Below are 11,795 nucleotides of genomic sequence, written 5' to 3' on the forward strand. Positions count from 1 at the left end.
TGTGAATAAAGTCATGGAAAAATTGGATTTAATGGATATGTAGTTAAAAATAAATAGAGACAAAAAGGAAAACATCTTCTTTTCAGCCACACATGATATATTCACAAAGACTGACCATGTACTAGGGCATAAAAACATGGCAAACAAGTGAAGAAGAGCAGAAATTATATGTGCAACCTTTTTCAGATCATAATGCAATAAAAATAATAATTTGTAAGGGTACATGGAGAGGCAAATAAAAAATAATTGAAAATTAAATAATATGATTCTCCAAAATTGGTTGGTTAAAGAACAAATCATAGAAATAGTTATTTCATTGAAGAGAATGTCAATGAGAAGGCAACGTATTAAAATCTATGGGATGCATACAAAGCAGTACTCAGGGAAAAATTTATATCCCTGAGTACCTATGTTAACAAATCAGAGAGGGAATAAGTCAGTGAATTGGGCATGCAAATTAAAAAAAAACTAGAAAGAGAACAAATTAAAAACCCTCAGAATAAAACTAAATTAGAAATTTAAAAATTAAGGGAGCAAGTAATTAATAAAATCAAAAGTGAAAGAACTATTTAATTAATAAATAAGACTAGAAGCTGTACTTTGGAAAAAATAAATGGATAATATATTGGTTATTCTAATAAATATATAAAAGAAAACCAAATTAACAGTATCAAAGATGAAAAGGGCAACATCACCTCTAATGAAGAGGAAATTAAGGTAATTATTAAAAACAATTTCGCTCAATTATATGGCAACAAATATGTCAATCTAGGTGATATAGATAAATATTTAGATAAGTACAAACTGCCTAGATTAACAGAAGAGGAAATAGAATACTTAAATAAACCCATATCAGAAATAAAAATCAAACAAACCATCAATGAACTCCCTTAGAAAAAATCCCCAGGGCTAAATGTATTCACAAGTGAATTCTATGAAACATTTAAAGAAAAATTCATCCCAATATTATTTAAAACTATTTGACAAAATAAGCAAAGGAGTTCTACCAAATTTCTTTTATAATATACATATGGTACTGATTCCAATGCCAGGCAGATCAAAAATAGGGAAAGAAAAGTATAAACAAATCTCCTTAATGAACATTGGTGCAAAAATCTTAAATAAAATACTAGCAAAAAGACTCTAGTGATCTCAAGGGTTATTTTCTATAATCAAGTGGGATTTATACCAGGAATGCAATGATATTTTAATATTAGGAAAACCATCCACCTAATTTACCATATCAACAACCAAACCAACAGGAAGCACATGATTATCTCAATAGATGCAGAAAAAGTCTTTGACAAAATAAAACATCCATTCCTGCTGAAAACATTAGAAAGTATATTAATAGAATAGCCTTTCCTAAAATGAATATCCAATATATATTTAATAACATCAAGCATCATCTGCAATGGGGATGAATTAGAAGCCTTCCAATAAGATCAGGAATAAAGCAAAGATGCCCATTATCACCTCTATTATTTAACACTGTACTAGAAACACTAGCAGTAAGAATCACAGAACAAAAAGAAATTTAAGGTATTAAAATAGGTATTGAGGAGACTAAACTATCACTCTTTGTAGATAATATGCTTGTCTACTTAAATAATCCTAGAGAATCAATTAAAAGCTAATGGAAATTATCAAAAACTTGAACAAAATTGCAGGATTCAAAAAAATTCACATAAATCATTAGCAATTGTATATATTTCCAAAACAACTTAGAAGCAAGAGCTAGAAAGAGAAACACCATTTAAAATCACCCTAGACAATATAAAATACTTAGGCATCTATCTGCCAAAACAAACACAGGAATTATATGAAAACAACTAGAAAACATTTTCCACATAATTGAAACTACATCTAAATAACTGGAAAATCATTAAACACTCATGGGTAGGATGAGCTAACATAAATTGACAATCCTACCCAAATTAATTTACTTATTTAGTGTTATACGTGTCAAACTATCAAGAAACTTTTTTACTGAATTAGAAAAAAATATGAGAGTTGTTTTGGAAGAACAAATGATCAAGAATATCAATGGAAATAATGAAAAATTTGTGAAAGACAAGCCCTAACATTACCAAATCTTAAATTGCACTATTAGCAGTGATCATCTAAACAGTATGTTACTGGCTAAGAGACAGAAGGGAGGATCTGAGGAATAGACTTGGGGTAAATGACCTCAGCAAGATAGTGTTTGATAAATCCAACAATCCCATCTTTTGGGACAAGAACTGCTGGAAAATTGGAAAACAGTATGAGAGAGATTAGGTTTATCTCAACATCTCAAACCCTACACCAAGATAAATAGGTGAATTACTTAAATTAAAAGAAGCTCACTATAAGTAAATTAGGAGAACATATAATAGTATACCTGTCAGATCTATGGGAAATGAAAGATTTTAAGACCTAGGAAGAGATAGAGAATATTATAAAATGTAAAATGAATAATTTTGATTACATTACATTAAAATTTTTTATACAAACAAAACCAAAGCAAACAAAATTAGAAAGGAAGCAACAAATTGGGAAAAAAATCTTCATAACAAAACCTACCACAAATGCCTAATTATTCAAATTTATAAGGAGTTAAATCAATTGTACAAAAAAAAAATCAAGCCATTCCCAAATTGATAAATGGGCAAGGGACATGAATAGGTAATTTTTAGTTAAAGAAAACAAAACTAGGACTTCCAGGACAAAATGGCTGCTGTGTAGAAGCAAGGCTCTTCCTCTCCTCACCACCAACTGATATAAAGTGCCTCAAAAAGACTAAAGACCAAAATCAGATGAGCAAATGGACTCCAGTATAGTTCACAGCCTTGAAGGGGGGTGGGATTTCTTCACTATATGGGGATAAAATAACTGCCACCAAAATGTGAGCTGATCAACCCTTCCCCACTATACCTGCAGTGCCAGAGTCAGAGCCAGCAGGCCAGAACCAGAAATAGTGTGGGGCCATTTCTAGGTATTCAGGAGTTGACAGAGAACACCACTGTCAACTGGAGGAATTCCATGTGAACCTGAAAGACCTGATGCAGAATGAAAGGAATAGAACCAGGAGAACATTGTACACAGAGATGGATACACTGTGGCACAATAAAATGTAATGGACTTCATTACTAGTAGCAACGCAATAATACAGGATAATTCTGAGGGACTCATGAGAAAGATCGCTAACCACATGCAGAGAACGAACTGTGGATGTAGAAACAGAAGAAAAACCACGGCTTGATCACATGGTTCAAAGGGGATTTGATTGGGGATTTACACTCTAAATGATCACCTCTGTGTAAATATTAATAATATGGAAATTGGTCTTGATCAATGACACATGTAAAACCCAGTGGAATTGCTCATTGGCTATTGGATGGGCATGGGAGGAAGGGAGGGAAAGAACATGAATCATGTAACCATGGAAAAATATTTTTTAATTATTTAAATAAATAAATGTAAACAAAAGTAATCTCTACCTCCTTTGAATTTTCATTACTCATTGTCTATACCTTATTCATGATATATCACAACTTGCATTAATGTAATTTGCGTATATAACTTAAAACTCGTAAAGGATGAATATCTGTCCTTTGTTTTTGCATCCCAAATAGTAATTATTTTTTTTTTCAGTTTTTTCAGTCAAACTTGACTTTTCATGACATGATTTGGGATTTTCTTGGCAAAATTACTGAAGAAGTTTGCCATTTCCTTCTCCAGATAATTCTATTACAGGGGAGGAAATAGAGGGAGAATGAAGTGGCTTTCTCAAGGTCACACATTTAGTATCTAAGGGCAGATTTAAACTCAGGTCTTCCTGGCTCCAACCCTGCTGCTCTATCTACTGTGCCATCTAGCTGCCATCCCAAATAGTATTTAAACAAAATTTATCTTTGCATTCCAAATAGTATGATATCATACATGTAGCAGTATCATTTCCCCAAATTCCACCCCAGGAAAATGCAAATTCCTTGGAAGAAGTTGTAGTTTCTCTTTCTGTTTTTTTTTTTTTACGCTATTATATCCCTAGCACTTGCTATAATAACTTAGAAGTATGAGACACTTAACATATGTTTTTTAATTCAATTGAACTGAAGAAATATGAGTTAAATAACTAGAAGAAAACATTTAGTTTACATATCGATTTTTGGACTATAATCCACTAGTGAACTATGGATTTTTTTTCATAGATAGTCAATTTGCCTGCCCACATTTGCCTAATGCCTTTTGATGAGCCTGTGCTCCTTAAACTCACACAATTTATGGCAAAAGTTTCAAGAAGAGAGTTGAGCAAGTACACTATTTCCTAGAACCATTTGAGGTAGTTTGACTTTATAAACATTTTTCCAATCTGCTCCATGGACACAGCCCATTACAACATATAGACATAAAATTAATCCTATCTACTGACCTATCCACAATGAAGATATTTTAGGTCATGTTTAACTAATCTCCTGCTCAAGTGATTAAGTTAAATCTCTTGTTCTCCTTCCCAGCCTAGTGAAGATTTCATTCATGATGGAGAAAGATTAGAAGAAAGCCACCACAATAATGAACTCTGGGTATTGAATTCACTGGGCTAAAGGAAACCAGTGACATTTTTTAAATCATCAGTGCTGTGAAAAGTTCTTATTAAAATAATGTCCTGTTTCAGGTTTTGAGCATGGCAATAATAGATTAATCCACATAATAATTGGTGATATTAGAAGCCTACTAAAGGGAGCACTTAAGAAAGGAAATAATTTAAAAGAAACTTTCTTCTCTTTATTATATTTCGCTAAAATTTTCTTCCTCCCAATAATAAGAAAATGAATAATTTGTTTAAAGTATAATGTCATTTTGGAAAAATCGAAACTGGTAGAACAAATAATTCTCCCAAAGACAGGTACCTCACTTGCATTAGCAATTCTTTATTTTATCTATAGTCAATACTTCTAGGATTCCCTCTTTCTCCTTCTTTAAACAGAATGATCTCTGAAAATTCTTTCATTAGTCCTACTTGTCTCTTTATCCTCTGTCCATTGATTCTTATCTACTTTTGAGATTTCAATAGTCACTTGCAGATGAATGACAAATGTATGCTTCTTTTTTTGACTTCATTTTACAATTTGATTCCCACATTTCCAGTTAGCTGCTGAATGTTTGACCCATTCTATCTGGACAACAAGTCAAACTCCATATGGCCAAGACCAGGGTTTTTATCTCCTTTCTTAAAAATACATTATCATGGGGGCAGCTGGGTAGCTCAGTGGAGTGAGAGTCAGGCCTAGAGACAGGAGGTCCTAGGTTCAAACCCAGCCTCAGCCACTTCCCAGCTGTGTGACCCTGGGCAAGTCACTTGACCCCCATTGCCCACTCTTACCAATCTTCCACCTATGAGACAATACACCGAAGTACAAGGGTTTAAAAAAAATACATTATCATCTATCTGCTTTGATTTATATTAATATCATCATTATCTTCCTAGTCACATAAACTTAAAACCTTGGAATTATGTTTGAATCTTCCTCATTACTAGTTCCACATATCTAATAATTTGTTATATATGCATTTCTGTGTGTGTGCACACTCAGAAAAACACACACATATGTACACTTTTGTAGTATTGCCAGAATAATCTTTGAGATAATTATTTGAGTAATCCTCTATTTAAAAAAAGAAACAAAAAACTTTCAGTGACTCCTTATTGTCAATCAAAAAAAAAATGAACACTGATAGTTCAATATCCACCAAAATCTAATTCCAACTAATGTTCCCAGACTTCATTCATATAACTGCCCTTCATGTATTCTCTACTCGAGACGAACTAGATCCTTTTCTGTCCTCTCTTCTTATAATGACTACTCCTGTATTCTATACTTTGTATTTATTCTGTCATTTTTCAATCATGTCCAATTCTTCATGATATCATTTGGTGTTTTCTTACAAAAAAAAACTGTAATGGTTTTCTGTTTCTTTCTCTAGTTCGTTTTACAGATGAGGAACCTGAGTCAACAATAGTTTTTTAATTCTCATATCTTTCATTATTATGAAGTCAAAAACTTGAAAAATACTATATCTAGCTAAGAATGTATATATTTCAAAATTAGCTCAGATATAAATAAATATACATACAGAATATTTACATAATTGTAGTTAGTGTATCTTTTTTGTACTTTTTAAAACTAAACAATATTGCATATTTTTCCATATCAGTCAACTAATTTTTAAATTGCCATGAAGTCTTCCAGTGTGTTTATAAACAATCATTTGCATATGTCCAAAACTGAAGTCATATTTCTTCAAACCATTCTGACTTTTTTTTTAAACCCTTACCTTCCGTCTTGGAGTCAATATTGTGTATTGCCTTCAAGGCAGAAGAGTGATAAGGGTAGGCAATGGGGGTCAAGTGACTTGCCCAGGGTCACACAGCTGAGAAGTGGCTGAGGCCAGATTTGAACCTAGGACCTCCTGTCTCTAGGCCTGACTCTCAATCCACTGAGCTACCCAGCTGCCTCCCATTCTGACTTCTTTATTTTGATTAATTATGCCTTTATTTTTCCAGTCATACAAACTGAAACCTCAAAGATGTATCTTTCTTTGACTTCTCTTTTTCTCTTTCTGTCCATAGTAAATCCATTGGCAAATCTTGTAGATTTAGTCTATGTAATGTTTAGCACATGTGGGCTGAAATTTATATGAGTTGATCAGGTTTTTAGCTAAACTTGTCTTGGTGCCATATTGACCCTGAATTGTGGAAGAGGATATTGAAAATTAACTATTTGTAAATGAAAAGTATTTCACTAGCATGTCATTCCCCTTATCCCCAGTTCAGTTTTATTTTAATTTTTCCTCTGAACTTTTTTCCTCTTACTTTAGTACATGAAGATAACATAATTTCCCCAGAAATCAATTTTGGCTATTCAGAAGTGATCATTGTTTGAGTTCTATAAATTATGACACATATGCTTAATGATACAGAGGTGCTGTTCTGTGGGAAATGGAGCATTTTGGGGGGTAGTAAAGCAAATATAAACTAGATGTTCACAGTAATAAGGAAATGTATAGTCAGTATTTTGTTTCATTCCTTTTATACCTCTTAGATGTTGAAGTTATGATCATGACTGAATACCTAAAAATAAATTCAAGTACTGTACAGGAAATATAGTCCTTTTATATAACAAAGTGTATGGAAACAGGATCTCAGCTGATCTAAAAGTGTTATAAAGCATAGACAGATATCTAAATTGATTATTTAAGAGTAAAATTTTAAAAATGCACTGGAAGTCTGCTAATATGCACAGAATCCTGGGTATTTTTTAATTTGTTTTTCAAAAGAGATCATTACCATCAAATACCACGTGAGGAATTTGCCAGTTTTTCCATTAAAAATTGTAAATGACATTTCCTCATTTAAATGTAACTCTTTTTCAATGAGCCACTATTACTGGACAAACTGAAGGGTTTTCTCTGAAATGGTGGCTCTTCAGAGATGGGAGCAGGCGCTGATCGCTAGAGGGAAGGCTTTCCTAAATGATGGGGTAGGTGGAAACTCTGTCCCGATAGGTACCTCCCTAAACAGAAGCCTCCCAGTGGTTGGTGTCGGCACCAGTGGAGGTCTTGCTCAAAATGAAGTTCGAGTTGTACAGCTAACTTGAAGACCCCTTTCCCCTCTTTTTCTCTGTGAATTGACTCTCCTTTGTTCTGACTGCAAGTTATTTATTATGGGTTAAACAGGGTAGCTGGAGAAAGAGGAGGATAGAGGAAATCAATAGAACCCCTAAGAGATCTAAGCCCTCAAGGTCCTTCCCCTTGGAGAGCTGAGTGGCTCAACCCAGAGGTTCACCTTCCCTCAACCCTTAAATCTGGATTCTTATCGATAATCTAAATTATAATAATTAAAGGTAGGGTCTCGTATGGCAAGGCATAGGGAACGTGTTCAGGGTCTGCTCTCAGAGTCCTAGACCCCTCAAATTTGGAGATCCCAATCTCCCTTTTTTGGCAATAGATGGCTGACTGGAACAATAGGCTTTTGGGATATCAATTCAAGAAAACCCTTAGGATTTGGCTCTCGAATCAGTCATTAGTGAGTTTTTCCACCTCCTTTCACCTCGAGCACCCGGAGCAAAAGCCTCTCCTTTGAGGATCCTTTTTTCCATGATCCTTTGTTTCCTAGAACCAGTGATCCTGTCATTCTGTCAGCATCCAACATGCTAAAACTTGCTTTCAGTCGCAACCTACTGTTACAGTATCTATACATGTTTCACGTATGTGCATATTTAATGTATTGTATATATCTACATATATGTACATATACTGAAATGAAGTTAGATAATAAAATTATCTCATCAAAAGAATATAAATTTTGCATTTGTATAAGTGTGGAAGATAATGAATAATAAAAAATAAAGTTTGAGAGAATATCTTAAGATGTTGTCCAATCAATCTGTTTTGAAGATGGAAAAACTGATTCCTAGAGTTTAAAGACTTGCCTAACTGTAATATGGAAAATGGCAGGGTGGTATTCCTGGAAGATACAGGGTCAAGCCTCACCCAGAATTCCAGGGGACTCCCCCTGGAGAACTCTGGGTGAGGGGACAGTTGGAAAGGGGTTAGACAGTTGATTCCTGAGGGGTGAGGTGAGCATGTCTCTCTGCTTGCTTTTCCCAATTTGGGGTTTGCCTCGGTGGCCATAGTGGCCATAGTGGTACACCAGATCAATACTTGGATTCTTTCTTTCTTTCTACTTCCTTGACACAATTTTACTTTTTTAAATGTTTTTGGTTTTTTGGTTTTTTTTAACTGTAAGCTCTTGCTTTTGGCTATAATGTTCCCGGGAGAATTAATTTGGAGGTTTCTTTTAGATGATGACAAGTGGATTTTTTCCCTATTTTCAGCTTTCCCTTGGTATTATGAGATCTGGGGCAATTATGTTTTAAAGTTTCTTGCCATATGATGTCTAAGCACTTTATGTCATGCCTTTTAGATAAACCAGTGATTCTTACATTATCTCTCCCCAATCTGTTTTCCAGGTCAGTTGTTTTGGTGATGAGGTAATTTACATTTTCTTCTTTTTTGTTTTTTCAGTTTTCTGACTGAACATTTCTTGTTCTCTCAGGGGTCATTAACATCTATTTCATATCATATAATTTCCAGGGCACACATTACTTAGGAATGACATTCTGCTTTATGTTAAAATGCTAATCAATTTTCTCATCTAGTTTATAAGAACATTTTAACTATTTGTAGATGAACTTTTGTGACTAGGATGCGTTTTCCTTTCAGGTTAACTGAAGACATGTCAGGGTTATTCTCTTTTTGTGGATTTTTGTCATGAATATTCCTTTTAACATTTCACTATAAAGAGTTTTTTTGGAGGAAAGATATCTGGATCTCTCCTCATTCTTTCACCCTACTTCCTATAGTTTGATTATCTTTATTTATTTATTTTGCTTTGGGCTCTGTGCACTTTTAGAGTGATTTTAAATTTTTTTTTTGGAGGGGATGATTTTTCCAGACACTCAAAGGAAGCTTACCTTAGGAAACTTAACAGCAAGTTTTCCGTATCCTCAAAGATCCAAAACAAGCTCTGATCCCTTCTTTCTTGGTCTCAGTTCTCCAAGTTTCTGACATGTATTAAGATCTGAGTAGCATTCTTGTAGGATTCCTCTGATTTGAGTTTCAGAAAACTTATGCTGACCTCAGCTACTCTTAGTCATCTGGAAAGCTCTATAGATTCAGAGTGACAAAACTGCAAGCTCTTTTTTTATCTGATATTGCTGCCATGCATATTCTGCTGTAGGCTTCATAGAAGGAACTGAGTGTCATGTTCCACTTTATTCCCAAGTTCTGAGTCATATAGTTATTGTTAACTTCTGAACTCACTTCCCATTCATTTCGTAACCTATGGTCCACAATCATTCTTTGTGTTGACCTGGTACTTCTATGCACAGGTCTTTTCTTTCTAGTCTGAATCTGTAGATCAGAACTGCATAATATGGTACAGGGCTTTCATTTGCCACTTTTCCGTGCATAGTAAGTAAGGTCAGACTCATTTGTGGGTATTAGATGAATGTGCTTTTGACCATGGAGCACATCCTCAGTCCTCTTTAAATCCTAAGATTAGAATGCTCTGTGCGGCTGTTTCTAGATAGAGTCCCAAGTGTCTCCATACTTCTCTGACTATCTCCTTATACTTTACAGGCTAGAAAGATGATTCACTATGTTCTTTTTCTCATATTTCCTGATCAGGATTTGGTATGGTGCATTTTCAATGAGTTGAGAATGAGTTGAGGAGAAACTCAGCTTTATTTTTCCTGTCACTCTGTCTTCTTGGCTCCTTCCACACAAATATTTAGATAATAAACTACATAAGGAAGATATAGAATTATTTCTAATACAATCTTTAAAAGCTCCAAATACTAAAATGTGATCCTATCACTTTGTATTCTTCATCCAGTAATGCAAATAGTAACCCATCTCTGCTGCCATTCGATGTAGCTATTGTCTCTAAACTTAAGATCAAGTTTAATATTAAGTTTTTGTGACTCTTCCTCTCGCTTCCCACAACGGAAATAAGGATTGGGAAAGTTGCTTCTTGAGAAATGAGAGTCACTTTCTGATATTACTTTTATACAAACATATATATATATATATATATATATATATATATATTCAATATATATACTTTCACATTCAACCTCATAGAATCAATGTACAAAAATTAAATTTATATTATAGGAAAAGGCCTTGGAAAACAAAATGTGTTCTCATATGGCCCATCTCAATTTTTACTTCTCATTAAGAAAATAATGAGGACTTCCAGGTAAGATGGCGGCAGAGTAAGGAGCAGCTGCTCGATCTCTCCTGACCGAACCATACAGGACCCCTCAAGGGGAAATAAAAATGAGTCCAGAGGAACGAAGGAACCCCACAACAGGGTGCAGCATTGAAGGTACGCAGAATCGGGGCATTTCCACGCTATAAAGGGGTGAAACAGCTCTCACTAAAACGCGAGAGGAAAAAGTCCCTCCCCCACCCCCCACAGCGCACACCTCTCACAACGCCAACGCACAAGCGGGTAAACAGGACTGGGGCAACCAGATAATCACTGGCAGCCCCGGAGCCTGTACCTGTGTGCTGCAAAACAAGGGACCCCAGGTGGCTGGGGGTGCGCAGGCACCACCTCTGGCCTGGACAAAGGCCCCTAAAACACAGCCTTTCCCAAGCGCTGAAGGCATCGCCTCAGGTGCGAATAAAGATCTCCAGCCCATGGACTTTCACTACCTTCTGCGGGGGTGAAGGCAGCGCCCTAAGAGCATCTGCACAGGCAAAGGCAGTGCCCTAGGCTTGGATAAAGATCTCCAGCCCAGGCTTGGACCTCCAGTGAGGACCCGGTGCAGACCAGAGCACGGCAGTGGAAGCAGCCCCAAAGACTGCTGAAGGAACCTCGAGTATAGGGGCAGACCGGGAACTACCAGGAGGCCTGACCCCGAGGACAAGGAGACCAGAGCCCCCCGGAGCTTGCAAGGCCCAGGCAGACCCTGAGTGCAAGGACAAAGCTGAAAAGGGGCGGGGCCATCAATGGCCAGCAATAAGGAAGTCCAGAAGAAAAAGACTATCAAGAGAAATTCTGGAACACTGGACAACTTCTACACAGAGAAAATCCAGACACAAGAGGAGGGAAAACAAAAATCCAAACCTCCCCCAAAAAATGAAAGCTGGTCACAAGCTATGGAAGAGTTTAAAAATGAAATGCTGAGGAAGATGGAAGAAATCTGGCAAGAAAATAACAGTTTAAAAGGCAGAATTTC

Source organism: Gracilinanus agilis, chromosome 1 (assembly GCF_016433145.1).
Source record: "Gracilinanus agilis isolate LMUSP501 chromosome 1, AgileGrace, whole genome shotgun sequence".
Taxonomy (NCBI): Eukaryota; Metazoa; Chordata; class Mammalia; order Didelphimorphia; family Didelphidae; genus Gracilinanus; species Gracilinanus agilis.